At 42.9% G+C, this 26786-nt stretch overlaps 2 long non-coding RNA genes across 2 annotated transcripts in view; both read left to right on the forward strand.

Annotated features, from left to right (window-relative positions):
• The window catches only part of LOC148124634 (uncharacterized), a 135604-nt gene extending 109132 nt beyond the window's left edge, over positions 1-26472 (forward strand). Inside the window, exon 5 of the long non-coding RNA XR_015739612.1 lies at positions 26387-26472. This is a non-coding gene — a long non-coding RNA (uncharacterized LOC148124634). The remainder of the gene's footprint in view (positions 1-26386) is intronic.
• Positions 362-5965, forward strand: LOC148124636 (uncharacterized). Its single transcript, XR_015739654.1, has 3 exons — positions 362-431; positions 1620-1741; positions 5883-5965. It is a non-coding gene; the product is annotated as an uncharacterized LOC148124636 (long non-coding RNA).
• Positions 26473-26786: the final 314 nt, after the last annotated feature.

Consider the following 26786-nt stretch of genomic DNA (forward strand, 5'->3'; position numbering starts at 1 on the left):
GACTTGTAAAACTTTAATAATTTTTTTTTTTTTTTTAAAAAGGATGCAAATGACCAGCTGTCTGCAAGGAGTATCAATCCTTCCATTCCCCACCATCTAGTCGGAGTGGAAGAAGCTTCTTAGATGAGAAGTGAAAAGTCTTCAAAGACAAAAACCAGAAAGTCCAGTTGCCTCCTGAAAAAAGCACCTTTGGGACAAGTATGACCTGGATGACTGAGAATCTCTACAGACTTTTATGTATAAAGATGCTTCTATAAAGGTAGCGAGGGTGCTAGGATGTTGCTCGTAATAGACCCCCAATAACCCCAGCATGCTGGTTACCTGTATATAATTAGTAGGTTTGTATGTCATTTCAGGAAACCCTGGGGAGGCAAGATGGCAGCAACAAGAGTAGCGTCAAAGACCCATCAATTTTGCACTTTTCCCATCAGGTGAGAAGACTCAGGTTCACGAATACTTCCATACTTGCTTCTTTTTGGCTTCTTTTCCTGCCAATATTTCATTACCAGGCAAGGTGACTTCATCAAGGCATGGAACAGTGACTTTTGCTGACTGTTTATATGTTGTAGCTTGTCCTACCCGTCCTGATTGGAGATTACGTCTTGGTTGCACAGGGTGATGGATATTGTTTCTCCTTCTGTTGTTATTGTTTATCTGATGCTGGTTCCTGCTTATCTGGTTGCTAGTTAATCTGCAACAACGAAGGATGAGCCCAGGGCTACCTGCCTCCTTCTTTGATCTTTGTTGGCTTCCTCCCTTGAGCAGTTCGCAGAAAAAAGATTTTCTCGGTATATCTGTTCATCACTGACATTGATGTTCCTATATCAGGGAGGTTTATGCTTGAATCATCCAGATTCTCCGAAAAAACCTTCGGGTTTGCCTTTCACTGCAGCCTCATTATCTTTGGTCTCTTCTTCTATTAGGGGGAGTCAACTAATATAAAATATGGAAGCATAGAAATTAGCGAGACGTACGCATGTCAAAGTGATGTGCCACTGTGGATCCTCTCCAACATGGAAGTGGAAGAGAGAAGATAGAGAAAATGTTGAAAGTGGAAGGAAATGGAAGGAAGAATTTTGTGTTTCTTCTTCTTCTTCTTCTTCTTCTTCTTCTTCTTCTTCTTCTTCTTCTTCTTCTTCTTCTTCTTCTTCTTCTTCTTCTTCTTCTTCTTCTTCTTCTTCTTCTTCTTCTTCTTCTTCTTCTTCTTCTTCTTCTTCTTCTTCTTCTTCTTCTTCTTCTTCTTCTTCTTCTTCTTCTTCTTCTTCTTCTTCTTTTTTTCCTCCTCCTCCTCCTCCTCTTCCCCCCTTGTTATTCTTTATGAATTCTTATTTCATTTTTGGGTTCCTACTTCCATTGCTGTTTGTACCCTCTAATCACAACATTTTGGCACAGCTTATCTATATAATTTGCCCTGACTGAGGATACACAAAAATGTCTTTGTGGCTTTAGATGAACCACTTAACTCTCCAGACCACCCAGCAAGAAGACAAGGAACCAGATCCAGCTTGGCTAGAAATGTAGATTTGGGTACAATCCCAGCTAAAGTGATTTCCCCTTTTTGTGCTATGGGTTGTTTTTTTGTGAGGGGGACAACACAAAACCGTATCTAACTTTTACAGAAGTTTACTGAAGCTTTCAGAGAAGAAGACAGCTGTGGCAAGACAGACGTCAAGGAAGGAAGGACCTACTGTAGAACCCGAAGGCATAATCACACCTAGCTGTACCAGAGTTGTCTTCGAAGGTATCTTTCATAAGCTCAATACAAATAGGTTTTAAAATGCAGGGCTGTATGAAGCTTCAAAGAGGTGTTTGGATTTAATGAGACTTACAGGAAACAATCCCTTCAAAATAGCTCTTAAGTAGATTAGCGTGACCACCACAAATGTGAGCGGTAGGGACCAAGGGCCTGAATGATCAATGAACACTTTGCCAAAGTGCATTTACAACCTGGAGCAAGCTTGGGTGAACTAGTGAGCATTTCAGAGCCCGTTTGCAGGCATTATCCCAAGACGACTGCTGTAGGGAAGGGCGTGTCCCCCTTCACAAATTCATTAGCAGGGTGAAGTGATAGGATCTGTTGCCATCACGTTGGGATGATAGCCACTTAGACTGCTGAAATCTTCAAGATGAGTCTATGGATCAGACTTACTCCGTTTTACAAATTGGGTAGGATCATAGAATCTTAGGCTGGAAGGCACTCACCTTGGAGGTCTTCTAGTTCCAAATTCCTGTGCAAATCAGGACACCTTATTCTATCGCAGGCATGTCCAATCGTTTCTTGAAGACCTCCAGAGAAGGAACACTCACAATGCCAAGAGGCAAGTGTCAGGAGTTACCCCCATTTAAATCATTAGTCTGGAGCCAAACTTCCAAAGCTTCAGAAGGATTTATTGGGAGTTAAAAAGTCCGACACTGCCTGGGTGTAGCCGACTCTGAGACACATCATTCATTGTCACCCTTGACCCTAGTTTTCCCCCACCCATCAGGGTGTATCCTAATTCATATTCTCCAATGGGACACATCCATAGCCAAGAGTCATCGGTCCTGTTCTCCAGTTAGATCTTTGCACGGCAGAAACTTCAGTCACCTAGTTACTATCTTTGAAAAAACATTTATGGAATGCAGTTTTGGTTTACAAGCTGTCGCACTGCTCCCTCCTCCCTTTCTGTTGGCAACTCTAAAAGACCACAGGAATATTTTATGAGTTGACAGCAAGCTGTTCCATTGATTAAGAGTTGTCACGATCAGGAAATTCCTCCTTGTTTCAGTTTGGATCTCCTTCTGACCAGCTTCCACTCATTGCTTCTTGACCTGCTTCAGGTTCCTCAGAGAATAAGTTGACCTCCTCTTCTCCATGACTGCTGCTCAAGAACTGGAAGTTGGTTATCATATCACCCCTCGTTCTTCTCTTCATTAGGCTAGACCAGGGGTAGGCAACCTGTGGCTCTGGAGCTGCATGTGGCTCTTTCATCCCTCTGCTGCAGCTCCCTGACGCTCAAAATATGTGTCACAGCCTCCAATGTGCGACACCCACCGGCACACGATTCATTGAGCTTTTCGTAGGCGAACCATGGATAAATCCAAGAAAAGTTTTAGAAAACAGTTTACTTCAACTACGTATGCTAGTTTTGTGACATAGTCAGGCATGGGAAGGATTTTTATGGCTCCCGGTGTTTTGTTTTCTGCGGGAAATGGGTCCAAATGGCTCTTTGAGTGTTTAAGATTGTGGACCCCTGGGCTAGATTTCTCTCTCCCTCTCTCCCTCCCTCCCCGCTGTCTCTCTGTAAGTTTTAAAATTTTCAGACAATTACTACTGCTTGTAATGAAAAGTAGTGAGCCAGAAGCCTGATAAAGTCAGATATATTGATGGAAATGCCAATATGGTAGCATCAATCCTGGTTGTTGGCAGACCAGAAGACATTCTGTGATGGACTTCCTTGTCTCTTTCCCCAACATGGTTTTGAATGAGCAATTCAAACCATTCTTCAAGAGATCCGATCTTTGGGTATGTCTAGTTTAAGGAAAAGAAGGAGTGGGAGTGACATGATAGAACAACCTTATTCTCCAAAGCACCTGAAGGCAGAAGAAGAGGTAATGGATGGAAATGAATCAAGGAGATATCCAACCTAGAACCAAGGAGAAATTTCCTGACTGTGAGAGCAACTAATGACTGGAACAAACTTGCCTCCAGAAATTGTGCATGCTCCAACCCTGGAGGTTTTTAAGAGGAGATTGGACAATCATTTGTCTGAAATGGGAGCGGCCTTCCTGCCTGAGCAGGATTGGAAGACCTCCAAAGTCCCTTTCAACTTTGTTGATTCTATTCAGAGGGGTTCAATTTGTTTTCCAAAGCACCTGAAGGCAGGACAAGAAGCAAGGGATGGAAACTCACCACGGAGAGAAGCAACCCAGAACTAAGGAGGAATTTCCTGACTGTGAGAACAATTCGTCCGTGTGGAACCATTTGCCTTCAGAAGTTGTGGATGCTCCAACACTGGAGGTTTTCAGAAGACATTGGGCAACCATTCGTCTAAGTCTAGGGAGGTTGGACTAGAAGACCTTTAAGGACCCTTCCAATTCTGTTTTTCTTTCCTACCTCTTTAATGATTATTTCACGGAGGGGAAAGTATATTCTGGTCTCTGAGTTAACCCCTCATAAACAACATTTATACTTCTTCCCTATGTCCTTGCTTCTTTTTAAAAAGCCTGCTTAAATTTTATAAACATGGCATTTCCTGAAGCATCTGGTTTTCATTGGGTTCCTTCCCAGACTCACCTTTATTCAATATTCTTGGAAATTGAAGTGGGAAAATATATATATATATATTTCCCCAGAAGGGGGATAATAGGGCTTAGAGGATGTATTTTTCATTGAACTTACTGGTTTATGTACCAACCACAACAACTATGGTGCTATTGTGAATAATACTATACAGATTTTTCACCTTCCAGGTTTGATTGTTTTAACCCATCAACATGTAAGTATTGCCGGATGATGGTTAGGAAGGGACAGCCAGGGAGAGCCTGAGCATTTATGAAAGGAAGACAAATTGGAGTCATCCAGTGACAACTAGTATTAAGAAGTTGAGGTCTGCAAGAGATTGGACTGGTCTCCATTTCCTGATGAAAAGGTAGATGGAGAGTCAGTCTGGTCAGGTGGTTAAGGCACCAGGCTAGAAAGCAAGAGATCGTGAGTTCTAGTGCTGTCTTAGGTAAGAAAGCTTACTGGGTGACACTGGGCCAATCACCAGGAGGTGGTGAGTTCTAGTTCCACCTTAGCTATGAAAGCTAGCTGGATAATAATAATAATAATAATAATAATAATAATAATAATAATAATAATAATAATAATAATAATATTAGCAGCAGCAGCAACAAGAAGGAAGGAAGGAAGAAAGAAAGGAAGGAAGGAAGGAAGGAAGGAAGGAAGGAAGGAAGGAAGGAAGGAAGGAAGGAAGGAAGGAAGGAAGGAAGGAAGGAAGGAAAGTTTGCATCACCAAGATACATCTCTGCTTGGCTGTTTTCTTGCCGTCATTTCATTACCCATTTGTGAGATATTTTGGTTTGCCTCTAATTACAAAGTTCACTTCTGTTCATCCTTCCTTCCTTCCTTCCTTCCTTCCTTCCTTCCTTCCTTCCTTCCTTCCTTCCTTCCTTCCTTCCTTCCTTCCTCTTTCTCTCCCACTCCCTCTCTCCCACTCCTCTCCCTCTTGTCCCCTCCCCTCCTCTCTCCTCCTTTCCCTTCCCCTCTCCTCTTCTTCTCTTGTCTCCTCCCCACACCTCCTTTCTCCTTCCTTTCCTTCCCTCGCACATCTCTCCTCCCCTCCCCTCTGCTTGCCTCTTTTATTTCTCTTCCTCCTTCCCTCCCCCTTCCTTCCTTCCTTCCACATCAGAAGAGAAAGCCAGGGATAAAAAAAATAATAATTTTGTATTTTGGACTCATCTTCCATTTAGTTTCTTTAGAGAAGTTTTCCTTTTTCTTTCTTTCATTTGTTTATCTTTTGGAAAAGAGGCCTTTCTTTCCTGCCGATCCCTTCTATGAGAACAGCCACAAAATTCTCACACCTTGCATCTCTCTCTCTCTCTCTCTCTCTCTCTCACACACACACACACACACCCCAAGCTACTGTGATATGGGAGCCTAGGAAAGCTTGAAGGAAGCCAGCATCTTGGCTGAATTGATCTTCCCCGCATCGATAGCAAATCCGGTGTATTACCCCGAGCAGACAATTTTACAATGTCATGCTTTCATTTACGAGTTTTAGATTGCCGGTTGTGAAATAATTCACCAAGCGGCAAAACTCAGGGCGGGGGAAGAAGCAGGTGTCAATATACATTTAAGTAAAAAGGTTTTTGTTTTGTTTTGTTTTTGTTTTTGAAAGCCTGGAGGTCAATTGGGAAAAGTGATAGTTATTGCAGATCAGGGGAAACGAAGAGGAGGACATGAAGAAGACGGTCGTGAGGGATGTTTCGATTGGAGCCCTCGATTCCTATTAAGTAAATAAGACTTTTTTATGGCTACCTAGCAGCGGGGGAACCCTTCAAGGGGAATCCATGCAAGCGGATTTATTCAGAGTCACAGAATAACAGTTTCCTGACTGCGAGAATAATCAGTGGAACGGCTTGACTTCAGAAGTTACGGGTGGCTCCTTCACGGGAGGCTTTCCAAAACAGAGATGGGACAAGCCATTTGACTGGAATAATATAAGGTCTCAAACAGAAGATCTCCAACCTCCTCCTTCCAACTCTGTCATCCCATGGTTCTATATGCCAAAGTAGGGTGGGACAAGAAGCAACCGAATGGAAATGAAGCAAGGAAAAAAAGCAAGCTGGAACGAAGGAGAAATTTGTAATCGGTGAGAACAACTAATCGGTGGAAGGACTCATTGGTGGAGCCAACACTGGAGGTTTTCAAGAAGAGATTGGAATGGTATAAGGGGTCCTATTCAACCATGCACCTGGGGTCAGGTGTGAAAGACCAGGTCCACATGTGAAGGTTCAATTAACTTGAGTTATTGCCAAAAGCCTATCCATCGGAATATTCTCGACTCCAGTGAACTCCTGATTAGACTTAGATAAGGGTCAACTGCACTCAGCGGTAGATTGGGCTTATTTTGCTTGTGGCTACGTAAGGATTCTAAGATGATTCCCTTTTTCTCACCACCCCTTCTCCTGTATCCGGAGACCTATTAGGACGGAGCGCCTGGAGAATTGGGTTAGTTCCCTTCCATCTTTTCCTATGCAAACCCTCTCCATTATTCCATTCCAAATGCTTTTACGCGGCATTCAAAATGGTGGTTGCTCTGGGCTGTTACCCTGACCCATAGACCACTGAGTTAATTTAATGAAACCTTATTCATTAGGCTGCTTATGGATTTATTGGTGAATAAGTTTATGGTAAAGACATGTTGTCATTCTGCCAGAAGAGTAATCTTTTTTGAAGGGGTGCCTCCCCCGCTCTATCTCTCACACACACACAAACTGTCTTTCTGTCCCCTCCCTCTCTGTCTGTCTATCTCACTCTCTGTCTCTCTCTGTCCCCTCCCTCTCTGTCTGTCTGTCTGTCTGTCTCTCTCTCTCTCTCTCTCTCTGTCGCCTCCCTTCCTCTCTCTCTCTCTCTCTCTCTCTCTGTCTGCCTTCCCTTCCCACCATCTCTCTCCCTAGCTCAAGTTCTTTCCTGCTGAATATTTCAGTGTTCCTTTACAACAATATAAAGGTTTATTTTTAAGGTATTGTCAGCCTAGGTAGACACAGGAAACACCATAAAATGAACTGATCATAGTTTATTGCAATGCAACATAAACAGAATCTTTAACTTGCTGAATCTTTGAGATGAAAATGACGGTTAATCTCCACAACCAGTTTATGTTCTGCCTCTTGGTAGCTGAAATGGCAGTCTCATTAGGAAAACATGGATAAAGTCTACGGAGATTTTACAGTTATCCAGGCCACGGTTGTTCCAAAGGTGCTTTTTTTCAAAAGGCAACTGGACTTGCTTTTCTTTTAACTTGTTTTGGGAAAAACAAGTCCAGATGCCTTTTGAAAAAAAGCATCTTTAGGGGAAAAAGTATAGATGTGATTTTGAGGGACGGAAGGTCTACCACCTCAATGGAATTTGCATTCGGTGGTCTTCTGCTGGCATAAATAAAGCAATATGGACCACTAAACTTGTCACATAAAATTAACCACTGTTCCATGGCTAGGTATCACTTGAGCATCACGGAGCAAAAGCAACAACTTCAGCAAAATATCCTGATAGCCATGGCCTCAAAGACCTCAAATATCTTGGTGTTCCAAATGTGGAATTGGAGTTTACAAAGCAGCTTTCCTCAGCATATAATGACTCCCTGATGTACGTAAAGCAATAAAAGACACCATCTCTCTATAGTATTCAGAAAATAAAATAGAGAATAATAGGGTTGGAAGAGATCTTGGAGGTCTTCTAGTCTGACCGTTTGCTTAAGCAGGAGACTCTACACAATTCTAGACAAATGGCTGTCCAGTCTCTTCTTGAAAACCCCCAGTGATGGGACACCTACAGCTTCTGGAGACAAGCTGTTCCTCTAATTCTCCTTAGTTCTTGGTTGGATCTCTCTTTAGTGATCTTCCATCCGTCACTTCTTGTGTTGCCCTTAGGTGCTTTGGAAAATCGGTCAAGTTCCTGTACTCTGTGAAGCGGTTAAATGCATGAATACGGTCTTGGAAATTTGTCAGACTCGGGTTGTGGAGCTTCAAGGCAAAGGAAACAGCATATGGAAGGGAACTTTATCACAGGGACTTTGTGTTCAAAAAATAACTTGGATCTAAGCACCAGGATTGTAGTTTTAAGGAACAGCTCAGTTACTTGTGGTTAACACCATAATGATCCCTGGGAGGTATTCTTTGGACATATTTTGTCCCATATTGTTTACATTACGTGAAGGCTTTCTTCACTGTTGGTGGGAGATCCATTTTTTGATCTGGTATTAAAGACTGTTCTGGATTAATCACAGGCTGGTGGGTTAGGTAATCTAGCACAGTCCAAGAGATTTCAACTACAATATTCATAATGCCTGACCATTGGCCATGTTGACAGTAGCTGAAGCAACCCATAATATCGACCCCAAGCCCTAATTTAATTCCTACACCAAAGATACACCATCTTCTTTAGATCATAAGCTACTTGAGGGGTGCGGTCTAAAAAATTCCCAGGGCCAAAAGAAAAACAAATTTTGATATAAAAGTAATTAAGATTATGGTATGTTAGAAGGATTGTCTCCCTATGCAAATTAGTCATTAGATCGTATTAAACATAATAATTCATTTGCAGCTTCTCAAAGGAACGGTTTACCTCTGGACATTGTGGGTGTTCCATCACTGGAGGTTTTCAAGAAGAGACTGGACAGTCATTTAGCCAGGATGGTTTTGGGCAGTGATGGCTAACCTTTTTGGCACCGTGCGCCCGTCGTCAAAGCATTGGGGCTGTTCCACTTCACAAGTCTGCTTTATTTTTCTGGGTGTTTATTTTTCCTTCCTCTTCTAACTGGTGAGCTGCAAAAGGAAAGTAGAACCAATGACGTGGCTGTAAGGAATGACGGCAGGCGAAAGTTTTCCTATAATGGAACAGCAGCCATGGTTAACTGAGGTGATGGAAGATCAAAGCATGTATGGCTATTATACAGCAAGATACCTCATCGCCAGATGTGCCTTAAGGCTGCCTCTCCTGTTTAAGTCTTTCCCCAGGAAAACATCTCACCCTTCATCCCATTCACCAAAAAGGTGTCAAACCTGTTCAAACAGCTTTACTTGTCTGTGTGCAACTCCAGAGACACAAGTCTGAACCCAGCCGAGGGCTGAGCCAAGAAACCTCGCTGGCATTTTTGTACGTCGCTCTTCTTCTATTGGGTAGACATTTGCTTTTAAGGCTATCGTACGATTTCTTCCCCAAAGAGGAGATCATTTTAATCAAGGAGAATATTTGTAGCTCAGGGTTGATATGAGGAGTCCTTGGTGCTCCCTGATCACCGGTGCACAGAGGTGATGTTACTTAGTTTGGATAATGAAATTTCTGTAAGAAAACAAGCAAGCGCTGAAGAGAGCACTGAAGACTCCACAGTCCTTCTTCCTGTTCCTTCTCCTTCTCCTTTGCTTCCTCCTCATTCTCCTCTTCCAACTCCATTCCTTACTAGCACTGATGATGTTACCTAGTTTGGGTAATGAAACATCTTCAAGAAAATAAGCCAGCTCAAGGAACACCGAGGACCTCTCATGAAGATAATTTTCTTTATCAAATAGTCCAAAGGTTTCTTACCTTTGTTTGGTGATCAGATGGCCTAAAGAAGAGGTAGGGCTTCATCTTGGATTGTGCAAACTTTTCTTCAATAGCTTCAGGGGCGTAACTGTGCCGGTGGGTTCCAATTCATGCGGAACTGGTAGCAACAGAGGAGTTCAGCAATCCAATATATTTTCAAGGAGAAACTGGCTTCATCCAGGCTCTTCAGAAAGGAGAGGATGCCTCCATCAGGGCATCAGTGGTACCAGTTAGGCAAGATATTTGGAAGGATAAAAGGATGTTTACCCAGTCCTGTCAAAGGCTTGGGGTGAGGGCAGCTCAGAAGCACTAGGGACAAAGCATCCAGGGAGGAATTGCTTCCACACCTTCAGAGGTGAACATGAGATGATAAGATTGGAAAAGACCTTTGAGATCTTCTAGTCCATATACACGTTCTTGTCCAAGCTGATCTTCCTCCAGTATGGTGGAAGTGGTTAAATGCAATATTATGGGCTAACTCTGCCCGCACCCTGGAGTTCGATTCTGACAGGCTCAAGGTTGATTCAGCCTTCCGACCTTCCAAAGGTCGGTAAAATGAGGAGCCAGATTGTTGGGGGCAACAGGCTGGCTTTGTAAACCGCTCAGAGAGGGCCGTGAAGCACTGTGAAGTGGTGTATAAGTCTAAGTGATATTGCTCAATATAGGGACAACCTACAGTACTTACCATTCAGTGGGGAGGGGTCCTAGAGTGAGACAGGTTTTTGCTTCCACAAAAAAAGGGACAAAAAATGAAGTTATTAACATGTTGGACTTTGACAATGGAGGAAGCAAACAAGGAGGTGTGGGATTTTCTCTCTTAGGTGCTAAACAATTTGGATTCTACACACTTGGTCTTCTGGAAGGAGGTCAATCTTTTGCTCTGCCTTGGCTGACCTTGCCATAGAAGCAACCACAATGTCTTTCTTTTGATGACACACCCACACCCACACACAGGGAAAGAGAGAAAGAGAGAGAGAAAGAGAGAGAGAGAGGAAGAGGGAGAGAGAGACAGAGAAAGAAAGAGACAGAGAAAGAGAGAGATGGAGAGAGAGAGAGAGTCCCATTTTGTTGAAGGAAACAGCTCCCAACAGCTTTCATTCTTATTTGCAATGACATTGAAATCAGGGGGAAAATGTGCCTCTAATTATTATCCTTCTCTGCTTAAAAACCCCTCTCTGAACTTTTAAGTCTCCTCAAGTTTCAGGTCTTCTGTCTCTCCCTTCTTTAAACTCATCTAGAGAAAGCTATTAAAGACCTCCAACACTATAAACTCCCTCGTAAACCCTTGTTTTATAGCCTTAATTGCCTTTTCTTAAACAGCCTAGCAGGCTTTGTTCCTTCCGCGTATCTCTCATGAAGGTGCTTGCATTTAGTTTTTTTCCATGAACTTGGCAAGAGGAGAACTCCAGAGGCAAACTTGTGTTAGTCCCTCTCCGGGCAACGGGGAATTGTTTGAGAAAGTCATGGACAAAAATCTGGGACCCTATCTCCCAGAAGGTGTCTTCCTGTCCCACCAGGTTTGAATAGGATCACACACTCCAGGTCCCTTCCCTTAAACAAGACCTAAGAGGCACACCTTCTTGGAAGCAGCCCTGTCCTGTGGAACATGTTATTCCTTGAAATCTGACAGCTCCCACCTTCCACCTTGAAGATTAGAATGGAATGGAATGGAATGGAATGGAATGGAATGGAATGAATAGAATAGAATAGAATAGAATAGAATAGAATAGGTTATGTTGGCACATCTGAAACTTTCAGGTTTTCCCTTCCCCAAGTGAAAATCAAAGATCCATCCTCTGCACTCATCAGTCCATCACATGGCCCAATCAAACGCCGTTCTATCCGAAGCCAGACCTTTGCCCACTCCCATCCAGGTGCAAGCTGACACGTCCTTGACTTTTGAGAAGAATGTTGTTGAGTCTAATCCACTACTCACTAAGAATTCTCCCCTCCCAAATTCTCAGGCACTAACACTGGCAGCCTCGAAGCTTCTAAGAAATTACATGGCTAATACAAATACAGCTTCCATGGCTGACAACTGAACGGTCTGCTCAGGTTCTTCTGCTAACAGATGATCAGCAATGCTGAACCTCTGAAGCCAACCCAATCCTGATTGCTTATCCCCAGTAGCTCCCGGTGGCTACAGCTGGCTCCTTTCCTTAACCACCTCTAAATGTAAGCATCTTCCGTTCAACAAACTCTCTCATTCGGCTTTCCTGGCTTTGATTCCAGAAGAACATGAGTACCGCCAACTGTAGATAAGGTGAAGTTCTCAGTTTTGTGGCAAGGGTCAGAAGGAAGCGTTGCCATTCTAGTGCCACTTGAAATCTTAAAATAGAACTCAAGTGGGAGGTAAGTGGTGCACAGACCTTGTCTTGAATCTCAGCAAGAGGCTGATTTCCATCTACTTGAAAACACCAATGGGAAGGTTGCCACGTCCTTCTCAATCTTAGACCTCTCCATTAGCTGGGCTTTATCGTCTGAAAGTGTTGATTGTGCTAACGGCCTCCCGTGATGTCCTGCTTTTCCATCCCCCTGTCTCTTTTCATCACTAGAAGGAACTGCTCCCGTGAAGGTGGGTTAGAGCCCTGTTGCCATGTAGACTCCACACAACATGCTCAACATTGAATCCTGGTAATATCTTTGGAGAGCAGCCATACAACGTTGCGTTTGCCAGTCCATGTCAAGGAGAAAAGATACCTTGGGCTAAGATTAGGGCACAGAATAAGCATTGTGCTGTTCTCCAAACATCTACAAGTGATGATGAATCTGACGTCCAGTTAGGTATCTACAGATTATGCTTTGACAGCCATTGAAGTTCAACACCCAGACTTTCATGATGGCAAATCTTTCTTCTCTGTCCTTTTTTTCCTAACCAATCCTTCCACTTTTGGGTTCGCTCTTTTCTCGACCTCTTTCCTTGAGGCCTTCCGTTGCTTCTAATCTTTGTAGGCTGTATGGCATTGCTATGAAGAGTGAATCTGGAGTTAGAAATCAAATCTAAGCCTGTTTGTGGATGAATGAAAACACCGGGAGTGAGCAGGCATTATACTGAATCCAGAAGCCTTTATTGTCCTTCTAGGAGAAGAAGACCAAATGGACAGGATGGTCCTTGGAATGACTTTGAAACTGGCTGGAATGGTTCATCCTTTGGAAGTTCTCTCAACTCATATGCCATCAGCAAACAGGTCTCTCCTTCTTAGGTTGCAATCAGAAAACCATTATTTGCTTTACTAGCTGCTTCTAGTAGGGCAATTTTGCAACCCACCATTTTTCTCTTATTTTTTAAAAACAAAATCAATGGTAGAGGTGTTAGCTACTGTTCATAATGTCTCATAAGATAACATTTTTAATTAGCCTAACTTTTAATCTAAAGGCCAAATAACTTTTTTTCCTTAAAAGGGAAATCATCTTGGTTTTTTCCATTGGTGCATTAAAGCAGCCGCTGCAAAAAATTTCAAAGCAAAGTTCAATGATATAAGCTTGGTTGTCTACATCCATCTTTTGCTAGTATACTTTTTAGAAAATATATTTTCCAAATTATATCAGGAAAAAATAAAGTAGAAATGGGAGGGAGGACTTTTTTTTGGTGCAAGGTCCTATGGGAATAAATGCCAACATCTTTATTACAGTCTTTAACCAGCCTTTGCGGTAGGAAAAGGGACATAGTTTTGTACAGCAATTCATTATCAAGCACAAACAGAAAGCATTAAGATAATAAAAACAGCCTGTCTAATTAAATGGTTTGTGCAATTGTTTGACTTGATGAAAACATTTGAGCCACCTGCAGGCAAGCGTAGAGAGAGCATCTTTTAAAAAAATAATTAATAAACATTAAGTTTATCAGCAGGACCTCAGGACCTCGATTGGGGAGATCACAATATGTCTTGGGGCATCATAAAAAGAACACTGTGCATCAGGCGCGAGCAACCAGAACTACCATGAAGTTTTAAGGAGAAAACTTTATTGCTACAAGAATCTCACCAGATGGATTGCATTCTCTTGGGAACGGTCAGATAAAGCTCCAGTGATTCTGGGAGAGATCAAACTTATGACACTTTCTGCAGCATAAGGATTCTTAGCTCAGCCCCTTCTTAACACCTCCCTCTATTTTGGCTGCAGATTCCGCCATGTTGGGTGCAGGAGAAGAGCTGGAAGAGCTGGAAGGCAGAGTTAAATACGTCATCAGTTTAGAGTCCTTGTGTTGCCACAAGAGATCCCAACCTAGCTCCTTGAATTCCGTCGATCTTTATCTAACACCAATTTAGTGCCAACACTAAAAGAAGAAAGCCCATCTCCTGGTATCCACCAAGTAAGATTCCCTGTCAGACAGGACCCCAGCACGCTTTCTTTGCTAGATCTAGTGGGACGGACTGGTATAATTGGAAAGAGGTGGTCCCTCAGCTATCTTAGTCCTAGCCAAACTTACCTAATAAGAGGGTAACTTACCTAATACAGAGGGAACCCTACTCCCTTCTACCACTGATGATATTTCCTAATTAGATCATAAAATGTCTACAAGGAAACGACCAAGCTCAGAGAGCTTCTGCAAGGACCCCACCGTCTTTCTTCTCCTCCCCCTCCTGCTCTTCCTTTTCACAAGCCCTTCTTCCTTCTAACACTGATGAGGTTACCTAGTTGGGTCATGAAATTTGCAAGGAAACAACTAAATTCAGAGAGCATCAAGGACCCCACAGTCATTGTTGTTGTTGTCATCCGGCCTTCCTCCTTCTCCTCTCCACAACCCCATCTCTTTTAGCACTGAGGATGTTATCTAGTTGGGTCATGAAATGTCTGCAAGGAAACAAGCAACTTCAGATAGTACCAATGATGCTACAGTTTTTTCCTCCTCTTCCTCCTCCTGCTCCTCCTCTCCCTCCTCTTCTCCGTAAACCCCACTCCCTCCTAGCACTGCTGATGTCACCTTGTTGGGCCATAAAACATCTGCAACAAAGCCACCAAGCCCAGAGGCCACACAGGAGCCCACAAGACACGATATTCCCGCCTGCCATTTTGTATGGCAGAAGTGACAATGCACACAAATCCCGAATTCTCCTCCAAGTGGGAATGACTCCCCAGCCGTTTTCAGCACTTCTCTCCAAACGCTCTCCTTAATTTCACCCACCCGACGCTTCTCTTCCTCCATCCCGTGTGAAATTAAGCACAACTCCAAAGTGGGCTGAGAATCATCTCTTGTCAACAACTTTGGCCTGGCGCTGTCCTTCACCACCACCAATCTGATCCAAGAGTGAGTGAGTGCTTAATAGATATTATTGATCCGACGGTTGACTTCCACCTCTCTGGATTCACAGTTCCGCCCCCACATTCTTCCCTTCCCTCCCCCCTTCTTTATACAACTATCTCATCCCTCTCTCCTCCCATTTCTCTCCTCACCCAAGCTCAGCGAATAGACGGAGCTCTATCAGGTGTGGGTTAGCCATCCTTGGCAGCCAACTCTAATGATCCATCAAGGGCCTCTCAATAAGCTAATAGTTCTAATGTGTGAAAATTGATTTTAGGGGGCGAATACAAAGGGGCCAATGATTTACACTCTGTTTCTGATTGAAGAGGCTCCATTGATTTCACCAGGTACTAAAATATTTACAGGGGTGGCAAGAAAGTAGACCTGAGTGTCAGGGAGAGGAATCTCACAGGAGTTTGTGTGCGTGTGTGTTTTTAAATAACATGCGTGCAAAATTGTCTTCTTGTGGCTAAAATAGAAGGTAGCTCAAGAAACATAAGACCCGGTTGTTCAAGACGCATCCCGTGGCGTGGTTCCTTGAGAAGTGTGTTTTTCTAAAAAAAATTTTAAAAAGTGGGAATTAACTATTGGGGGGGTTGTTTTGCATGTTTTTGGGGAGCTGACAAATATCAGAGCCAGACAAATGGATGCGACACAAAATCATAGATACATTCAAGGAGCCAGAATCAGCGTGGCTTATTCAGTGAAAGCTCACTGCACTCAGAGGTTGTTTGAACAAAATGGCAAATTTAACATAGGAGTTAGAAAGCTTAAAAGTCATACAGGGGATGTGTAGCTTCCATTAAATTTGATTGGATTGCTTTCCTTTTTCCCCCTAGCCTACATTTTGCTTTGCCTGGCCTTCTTTCTTTATTTCCTTCCTTCCTTCCTTCTTCCTTCCTTCCTTCCTTCCTTCCTTCCTTCCTTCCTTCCTTCCTTCCTTCCTTCCTTCCTCTCACCTTTCTTCCTTTCCTTCCCTTCCCTTCCCATTCTTTCCTTCCCTTTCCTTCCCTCCTTCCTTTCCGTTCTCTTCCCTTCCCTTCCCTTCCCTCTCTTCCCTTCATTTTCCTTTCCTTCCCTTTCTTCCTTTTCCTTCCCTCTTTTCCTTCCCTTCTCTTTCCTTCCCTCCTTTCCTTTCCTTTCTTCTCCTTTCCTCTCCTCTCTCCTCCCTCCTTCCCCTTCCCTTTCTTCCTTCTTTCCTTTCCCCTACCCATTCCCCTCTGTTTCCTTTCCTTGGGTCAGAGGTGATTATCCAATCGACTGGATTAAAAAACCTGAATTAGAATCAAGGCTATCTTATTCAAGACATTTGTTTGATTCACGACACACACAAAAAAAATTCTCCCAAACCCCTCACCCACAAACAAACATATAGCTACCCTGTGAGCATTGTCAAATACCACCAAACTGATTGGGAGGCCATGAATATGATCCAAATGGGCGACCTGAGTCAGAAATTCAATTTTAATTCAGAGATTCGATCCAACTGCCATTGAATTGCCTTTGAAGCGAAGCTCTGAATCAAAACCTCTGTACAGCTCCAGCCCTGGTATATAAATTTATGGTGCAAATGCCCTTTGAGTCCCACATACAGACTTCTGAAACAATATTAGATAGAGCAACCGGAGGAAGAAATTAAAATGGGCACCTCAAGTTAGAAAGAAGGCTAACACGCCAACCCCGCAAGAATAGTATTGCAGCATTGAAGATATTAAAAAAAAAATTTTAGCAGAAGAGAACATGATCTAAAAGAGTTCTAAAACAAAGCCTGCAGAAAGGAAAGAAGGAAAGGAAAGGAAAGGAAAGGAAAGGAAAGGAAAGGAAAGGAAAGGAGGGAAAGGAAAGGAAAGAAAAGGAAGGAGGGGAAAGGAAAGGAAAGGAAAGGAAAGGAAAGGAAAGGAAAGAAAGGGGAAAGGAAAGGAGGCAAAGGAAAGGATAGTTTCTCCTCTCTCTAAACTTCAGTGACAGTGACGGGCACTGACATTCAAATGGAAAGATTTCAATTTGATAAAAAGTAATTAGTTGCTTACACAACGCAACATGTAATTATTATACAGTTCTAAAAGTGGGGGGTAGGGGGAAGCTGTTAATCAATTTAACTATTCTGGAGAGGTTTTAGTGCTATCCAAATGGCTCTTCCTCACACTTTGGATAGCCATCCATTCCAGAAGTTAAATATTACGGAATTAATGGAGATCAGAAGCGATGAAGACCAATTTAGATGGCTTTCAGAGCTCTCCAGGATAGTTTAAAAGTGGATCCAGTGATTAATGGCTACCGGCTTTGCCAACTGTATAATCATTCTCGGATTAATTATTTAATGCGAATGCCGTTTGCATACTGCCAAATCTCTCAGAAGACTCCTCACAATAACCACACACAGTTCAAACATCCCCCAATAGAGGTAGTCCTTGATTTACAACACCAATTGAGCCCAATATTTTGGTTGCCAAGTGAGTTTCGCCCCACTTCGTGACTTTGCTTGCCACAGTCATTAAGTAAATCACCGAAGTTGTTCAGTCGGTCAAATCTGGCTTCCTTGTTGACTTTGCTGGTCAGAAGAAGGAGGAAATCACATCACACACACACACACACACACACACACAGGAGACTACAACTGTCATAAATATGAATCTGTTCCCAAGGATCTACATGTTGACCATGGGCATGCGTCAACGGTCATAAGTGTGCAAAATGGCCTTACGTCTCTTTTTCTCAAATCCCGTTGTAACCTTTGAATGGTCATTAAATGAATTGTTGAAAGTCAAGGGCAGAGGTCCCCAAACTTGGCAACTTTAAGATTTGTGGACTTCAATTCCCAGAAAGTCTGGGAAGTTTGAAGACCTCTGGTCAAGGACTAACTGCAAGTGAATTTAACGGCAAGAAATATTAAGCTGTTGGGCTGAGATTGCCGATGATGTTGGTTGAATTTCTCACTCAACCATGGGATTCCCTGAGTAGCTTAAACAGATAATAGATAATCTGAGTTGGAAGGAACCTTGTAGGTCATCTAGTCCAGGGGTCTTCAACCTTGGCCAATTCAAGCCTGGTGGCTTCAACTCCCAGAATTCCCCACCCAGACAGCTGGGGAATTCTGGGAGTTGAAGTCCACCAGGCTTAAAGTGGCCAAGGTTGGAGACCCCTGATCTAGTCCAACCCTCTGCCCAAGCAGGAGACCCTACACCATTTCTGACAGATGGGAGTCCAGTCTCTTCTTGAAAGTCTCAAATGATGGTGCTCCCACAACTTCTAAAGGCAACTTCTGATCCATGGATTGATTGCTCTCACTGTCAGAAAATTCCTCCTTATTTCCAGGTTGAATCTCTCCTTGTTCAGTTTCCATCCATTCTTCCTTGTCTCGCCTTCAGGTGCCTTGGAAAACAGCTTGACCCACTCCTCCTCCCTGTGGTAGCCCCTGAGATATTGGAAGACTGCTATCCTGTCTCCCCTGGTCCTTCTCTTCCCTAGACTAGCCAAGCCCAGTTCCTGCAACCATTTATCCTGTTTTAGCCTCCAGTCTACTCATCATCCGGGTTGATCTTCTCTGCACTTTTTCTAGAGTCTCAACATCTTTTCTATAGTGTGGTGACCAAAACTGGATGCAGTTTTCTAGGTGTGGTCTTACTAAGGCTTTATAGAGTGGTATTAATAACTCCCCTGATCTGGATTGTATCTTTCTGTTAATGCAATTTAGGATTGCATTGGCTTTTTTGGCTGCTGTTGCACACAGCTGGCTCCTATTTAGCTGGTTGTCCACTAAGACTCCAAGATGCCTCTCACAGTTCCTGCTATTGAGTCTGGTTTCACCCAGTCTATATAAAGAATGAGTGGCTTCAAACCACACATTCTTTCCCAACCCCATCGACTTCTCAGCACCGCAGTTGTGGGAATACAATTAAAGGAGACCTCTGAGTAGGAGGGAAAATTGGGTAGGAATGCAATAATAAGCTACACACAGAGAGACCCAAACCTAGACACCATCTGCAGTGAAATGCATGTGTCCTTGCTTGGAAAAAATAAAGGAGCACACGACCATGAAGGCAACTATAAAACACACTGTAGCATCTGAGCACTTGAAGTTTCCTTTCCAGATGGATGCTCAAACATTTGGCAGGGTAGCCATGAAACATCTGGATTCCCATCCTTTCTCACCAACGAACGAAGAACGATGGAAATCTGAAGACGCTTCAGGGGCAGCTAACCAACTTACCTGTCTATGCATCTGCTTAGCCAGGCTACACATAAGTTCTATTAATCATCAAGTTAATTTGTTGCAGAACATATAAGTACATCTACTTGGGGCGGTTTGGTGTGGCTCATACATGAAACAAGCCTTTGCTTTCCATAATACGTTCCCCATTGCTTCACAGATGCAAAAATCCCAAAGCATGCAATCGATGCGGCTGGACCAGAATTCTGGAGTGTTTTTTTATTGGCCACCATTTTTTTTTTTCCAGAATGTGTGGTTCTGGAGGAATTCCCCATAAATTCTTCCATTGTTGCTGTTGTTTTACTTCTTTAGAAGGCAGACTATGAGAAGTGGTATCAGGCCGAGGGTGTTGACTGACACTTTTCAGTTTATTGAACTTGATTTGAGATCATCCATTAATTACAGAATCTCCTAGCTAATGTTTGTGCTTGTTATTCGTGGAACATCCCTTAATAAGAAAAGCTTCTCCCAGAGGGGTTTGCAAGACAATTTAAGGTTCAGCAACCACTACGGTAACGAGATACATCAAGATGTCAAATATTTTGACGTGGCAGAATGCAAAATGCCCATGGTTACCAAAGGCGTTAGGGTTGGGGTTTTATGGTTTCAATGTTATGGAGTTTTAATGTTGGAAGCCACCTGGAGTCACCTGGATGTGAATTGGGCAGCCAAATAAATTTGTTTAATGAATGCATCAATAAAATAAGCAGTGTAAAATATCCAAAATTCTTTAGAATGCCTAAATGAATATAAGCATCTTAAGCTGATATATAAAAGATGAACTTTGTTGTAGTTTTATTTTTTTAAAATAAACTTGAATTCACAAAAAAAGTACAAGAAAGATGCTGAGGCGTCTCTTCTTCTTCTTCTTCTTCTTCTTCTTCTTCTTCTTCTTCTTCTTCTTCTTCTTCTTCTTCTTCTTCTTCTTCTTCTTCTTCTTCTTCTTCCTCTTCCTCTTCTTCTTCTTCTTCTTCTTCTTCTTCTTCTTGTCTAGTGGCCTTTTCAACCACTAAAAACCACTTTTGATAAAACAGTGACCTGGATTATCGAGAATCTTCATAGACAAGAAGCTGAGATCCTAGAAAGAATCAGAATCAGTATAAAGCTGGAAGGGAACTTGGAGGTCTTCTAGACTAGCCCCATGCTTCTATACCATTACCTATATCATTTCAGACAGAGTGCAGAGAAGAGCAACAAAGATAATTAGGGCGTTGGGTTTCAAGAAAAGATCATACAACCATTTGACTGGGATGACCTCTAAGGTTCCTTCCAGCCCTATGATTCTATGCTTTCTATCGTTTTTCCCTAATGTTTTAAATTGACACAACCTAGAATTAAGCTCTCTTTCCTTTACTGAATGCAATTCCCCAATACAGTGGTTTTTTTTCCCCTCCCATGTGACTCCTTTTGGGTTCTGCCTATATTTCCAGGGCAAATTTTATTTGAAAATATTTGGAATGCATTCAGTTATTAACTCTCAGTAAGGAGACAAACATTTGCAATGCATCCAGTTATTTAACTCTCAGTAATGTGACACTGAAACCAAGGCTGTGAAAGTATTAATTTGTAACATCCTCTTTTTCACTGGCTATGGAGATGGGTGAGAATTTTGTTAAAGTCACTTTGTAGGAAGAAATAAGATTCTTGATTTTTTAAAAAAAAAATAGCAGAAAAGCATGTTGATCTACCAGAAATAAGGAAGAAACGAAACACACCATTTAATTCATTTGTTGAACAGAATAACAGAGTTTGAAGGGACCTTGGAGGTCTTATAGTCCAACTCTCTGTTCAGGCACCTATACCATTTCAGATGAATGGTTATCCAATCTCTTCTTAAAAACTTCCAGTGTTGGAGCATTTATAACTTCCGGAGGCAAGTTGTTCCACTGATTAATTGTTCTCACTGTCAGAAAATTTCTCCTTAGTTCTAGGTTGCTTCTCTCATTTATGAATTTCCATCCGTTGCTCCTTGTCCTGCCTTCAGGTGCTTTGGAGAATAGCTTGACTCCCTCTTCTTTGGGACAACCCCTCAATTACTGGAAGACTGCTCTCCTCTCTCCCCCCGGTCCTTCTCTTCACTAGACTAACCATGCCTAGTTAATGCAACCTTTCTTCCTATGTTTTTAGCCTCCGGCCCCCTCATCCTCTTTGTTGCTCTTCTCTGCACCTCTTTCCAGAGTCTCAACATCTTTCTTACATCGTGGCGACCAAAACTGGACGCAGTATTTCCAAGTGTGGCCTTCCCGAGGCATTATCACTTCCGGTATTATCACATCTTGATTTGGGGTGCTCTGCGTTTTTGTATTGCTTGCATTTCAAATGACACGAGGTCATTTATTCATTGTTCGTTTGCATTTTTTCCCCTGCAGACAGGGTACATTTGCAAAGCGTGTGTAATTTGCTTATTGAATTAGCCCCCTTCTTTGAATTTTCACAATATGCTGAAACAGGCCTTTTCCGAGTGGATCTGAATTCACAAAACAAGCCAGAAATCAAATCAGAATCTTAAAGTTTCCCTCCCACCCGCCCCCACTTCCCAGTTAAAATTAACCAAGCTTTAAATATGGTTTGAATGTAGCCTCTGAGTCTTTATCTGACCTGGTTCTGCATATTTTCTGAACACGATCACTGACTTGGAAAGGAAGTTCAATAACCATCTACTCAACTCCAGCTGCTCAGTTAATGCTGGAAGCCAAACACATCATGTATCTTTTTAATCAAGTCAGAGCTGAGTTTGCACAAACATCCTAAGAATTAACCGGGTTGTATTGTGTGAATGCAAACGCCAATAAACCAGTGATGGCAACTCCTTCTCTCCATACAGGTAATCCTTGACTTAGAACAGTTCAGTGACTGTTAGGAGGTACAGCAGCACTGAAAAAAAAGTGACTTATGACCGTATTATTTCACATTTATGACCATGGAAGCATCCTCCTAGTCACCTGATCAAAGTTTAGATGCTTAGCAACTGACTCATATTTATGACAGTTTAGTATCCCGCGGGTTGGATATAAATGGAACCTTTGATCAGGTGAGTGTCCATAGATTTTGCAAAGATTAGAGGTCCATTTTTATATTTCTGTTTTGGAAGAGGAGGAGGAGGAGGAGCAGGAGCAGGAGGAAGGAGGAGGAGACTGTTGATAGATTTTGCAAAGATTAGAGGTTCATTTTTATCTCTCTGCTCTGGAAGAGGAGGAGGAGCAGGAGCAGGAGGAGGAGGAAGAGGAAGGAGGAGGAGAGTGTTGATAGGATTTGCAAAGATTAAAGGTATATTTTTATATCTCTGCTCTGGAAGAGGAGAGAAGGAGGAAGAGGAGGAGGAAGAGGAGGAGGAGGAAGGAGGAGGAGGAGGAGGAGGAGGAGGAGTCCTCCAGTGAAGTTTTTTCAAAGGGGACCTGACAAAAAGATTAAAAATTTTAATCTATGCACCAGGCTAAAATGAAGCAATTTTGCATCTGAGGTTGAGGGTCCTACAAGAGATGGGTGGGACTTAAACCTCAAGATTTATTGCCCGGAAGTGATGCTTGCTCTGGGCTAAACAGTTTCAGTAGGCTGAACTTCAAGCCGTGCATAAATGCTGACTTTCAAGGCAGAGATTATGCAGATAAAGCGGTGGACATTTAAGGGTTCCTTCTTTCTCTACTGGACTCTCTATTCTGTTTTTATTTTTTAATTTTTCTTTTGCCCTCTTGCAAGTTAACTCTTCCAGCCTTGGCAGCTGTTTGGAAAGACTCACACGAAAGGCTTTTTGGCAGTGCAAAATGGTATTAATTATTGTTGTTAAGATTCCTTCCCTCCCTCCCTTGCCAAGGTTTTGCAAGGTTTAATTAATGAATGCCTGCAAAGTGCTTTGATCTCTTGAGTTGAAAGATGCCATGAAAGCACAACTCTGATGAGATAATAATGGCCATGTGCTTTGTATAAATAAATAAAGATGGATAAAGAAGAGGAACTTTGGTTTGGAGCATTGAATAGGTTGCTCTCCTATTCTTTCTTCTCTTTTTCTTTCCTTCTCTTTCTCCTCCTTTCCTTTCCTCCTCCTTTCTCCTCTCCTTTCCTCTTCCTCCTCTTCCTCCTACTTTTCTTTCCTCCTCCTCCTCCTCCTTCCCTCTTCTCCTTTCTCTCCTCCTCACTTCTCCCCCTCCTTCTCCCGTCTCCTTTTCCTTCTCCTCCTTCTCCCCCTCATCTCTTCTTTTCCTTATCCTCCCTGCTCCTCCTCCTCCTTTTTTCCTTCCTCCTCTCCCTCCTCCTCCTCCTCTCTTCTCCTATCCCCTCCTCCTCCTCCTCCTCCCCCTCTTCTCTCATTTTGCTTTTCCCTCTCTTCCTCCTTCTTGCAAATGTTGAGCCAAGAAGTGCGGGGGGGAACCAGAGTGAGAGAGATGTAAAAACCGGATGTTTAATCTTTGCAAAATCTATCGACACTCCCCTGATTAAAGGTTCCATTTATATCCAACCCTTCAGAGCCGGGAGTCATTCACAAAGCTCATCGTGAAGGATTGGCTTTCAGAAACTTTGCCTTAATGATCAGGCTCTCTATCGATTCCTGGGGGAAACAATAAAAATTGACAGCAGAATAAACTTTGAAGGACTGCTCTCACTCAGCAGGAATGGGATCAATTGGAATCGACCCGGAGAGCCAAGGAAAGGAAGGGGAAAGGGAGGAGATGTAGGTCTCCATTAGCTGGTCACCATCCAGGCAAGTACCTTCTCTGACCTTGCAATGAGCTCATCATCTCTCTGATTATTGGCCCCGTTTTGCAGTGAGTCGCCCAAAGAATCCACTGTAAGGGATCTAACCAACTCAAAGATGGCTGGAGGCTATCAAGAGCTATTGAAATGTGGGCAATCTGGAACCCACTCTAGAACAATTGGCCTTTTCCTTTCTCCCTGCCTCATGGACCCTGAAATTGTTCTTCAGATGTTACATTTTCAGAGTCCCACAAACCAGGCAAGATAAGGGCTTGAAGACGTCCCACACACATTGGGAAGGACACCAAACTCAGAGAGGGACAATAAACTAGAGATATTTCCATGCTTTGTTTCCAGCACTCACCCATATGCATGTCCATCCTCTTATCCAATTGTCACAGCTGCAACCCATGAAGAGGATCAAGGCCCTTTCCTCCCAAGTAGACCACATCTCTCCCTTATCCTCTCCTCCCTGCGTGCCCTAGGATGGAGAGGGAATGGGCCTGGGTCCTCCTCTGACTGCCCAGTCGGCCTCTGCCCTTCCCCAGCCTCCTCCACAACCTCCAGAGCCACACCTCCACTCCCTGTTGGCTGTTCCTCCTCTCCCTCAGAGTCAGTCTCCACCAGGGGCATGGCACTTACTTTCCATCCATTGCTTCTTGTCCTGCCTTCAGCTACTTTGGAGAATAGGTTTACCCCCTTCTCTTCTCTGTCACAGCCCCCCAAATATTGGAACACTGCTAATGTCAACTCATAAAGCATTCCTATGCCTGTATCCGAGTTGCCATAAGCACTCCTAGTCTTTCTTTTCATTATACTAGACCTACCCAATTCCTACAACTGTTCTTCGTATGTCCCCTAATCATCTTGGTTGCTCTTCTATACACTTTTTTTTCTTGAGTCTCAACATCTATTCTGTTTTGTGGCTACCAAAACATCCTCATCTTACAAAAGTGAGCTGCCTCTGAGCACTTTGGCCCCAAGAACAGCTCTGCTGCCATATGCCAGAGGAATGCCTTTTGCCAAATTAGCATTTCACTTCCTATCAATCTCTGTCTAGCCATTTGAGCAAGCCGGGTAAGCATTTCAACGGTTGGCTTTATTTGTTTATCCACATCAGCAAGGGAGGCTGTGTTTACTCAGCCGATGTGCATTTTTAAGCAGGTTCCTTTAAAAGCACATTCAGTTTGTTTAACATCAAAGTTACTTCCTAGGTACTTTGTGGAGCAACTCAACTACCTGAACAGTCTACTCAAGCAATAAGAACATAAGTATTCTGTTGATCGAATGTTGTGCCTGCACTTTCCCCGAGATTCTCCCATTCATTCCAAAGAATGGAAAGTAGTGTGAATCATAAACATAATAATGCATGTTAAAGAGCCCAGGAACAACTCCTTAGATATCCAGGTATGAGCTGGACATGCTGAATACCCACCTCTGATCTGGAGAACTTCAGTCCAGTTTACTGATCAGTAGCCAGTCCTCCAAGAATATAGTAAAATAGAGGAGAGGAGAGGAGAGGAGAGGAGAGGAGAGGAGAGAGAAGAGAAGAGAAGAGAAGAGAAGAGAAGAGAAGAGAAGAGAAGAGAAGAGAAGAGAAGAGAAGAGAAGAGAAGAGAAGAGAAGAGAAGAGAAGAATCTTTATTAGGAAGATAAGAGAAGGGAAGGGAAGGGAAGGGAAGGGAAGGGAAGAGAAGAGAAGAGAAGAGAAGAGAAGAGAAGAGAAGAGAAGAGAAGAGAAGAGAAGAGAAGAGAAGAGTTGAGTTCTTCAAGCCACAGGAACCAGATGAAATGGGAAACTTAAAAACAGCAACTACTTTCCATATCAGATCTGGAAAGAGTAAAAAGCCAAGACCTTAGGAGTGGATAATGGCATCGGTGTTTATTTTAGCAAGAGGTGACTTCAAGAAAAGATGGAAACTTGAGGTTCTCACCACAAACACATACACGGAGAGGCACACGCAGCTAGACATTTCAGTTGCCAGTGATAATGGATGCTGGGTGAGCTAAACCTCAGGAGTTAAAAGCAGCATATATTATCCTCCTGCCTCACATCAGCAAATTTATGATGCCATCTAGATCTGAGATATCAATGTACAGAACAAAGGTTCAGAGCAGAGTGTTATTCTTCCCAGCATATAACGTGCTGTGTGTTCTGTCTCAGGACACACACACACACACCTCTGCCTATGGATACCTCATGGCTGTGATGTGGAAGACTCCCCCAACCACTCCAAGAATGAGTAGGTGAGATGACCTGAAAGACCCTGCTTTGGCAGGAGACAGGACCTAAAATTATAAGGATTATGGTTGTTATTCTTTTGTTATCCTTCCCTCATTGGAAATTTCATTGGAAGAAGAATTATGAAATGATCTTTGATCTATGATAGGTAGACTGTCAAATGAGAGAAATAGATGCCATTATTACAGAAGAGCAGGGATAGCTAAGAAGAAGAAGAAGAAGAAGAAGAAGAAGAAGAAGAAGAAGAAGAAGAAGAAGAAGAAGAAGAAGAAGAAGAGGAGGAGGAGGAGGAGGAGGAGGAGGAGGAGGAGGAGGAGGAGGAGGAGGAGGAGGAGGAGGAGGAGGAGGAGGAAGAAGAAGAAGAAGAAGAAGAAGAAGAAGAAGAAGAAGAAGACAACACAGAAATCCTAAGTGATGATATATCAAGAGTTGTGCATATTGCATTCAGATAAAGATCTAGAGGGACCGTTTATGAAGAATAGCCTATACAATGATGGAGCTATAGTGTTTGGTGACAAAGTCATAGGTTATTCTTGGGAAGGGAGGGGTGATGGCAGAGAAAGTGGGGCTTCTAAATGTTTTCTTTGAGCTATCCAAGGTCCTGGAATTCTTG

The sequence above is a fragment of the Pseudonaja textilis genome, chromosome 15, assembly GCF_049901715.1.
Source record: "Pseudonaja textilis isolate UNSWEBS1 chromosome 15, rPseTex1.2, whole genome shotgun sequence".
NCBI lineage: Eukaryota > Metazoa > Chordata > Lepidosauria > Squamata > Elapidae > Pseudonaja > Pseudonaja textilis.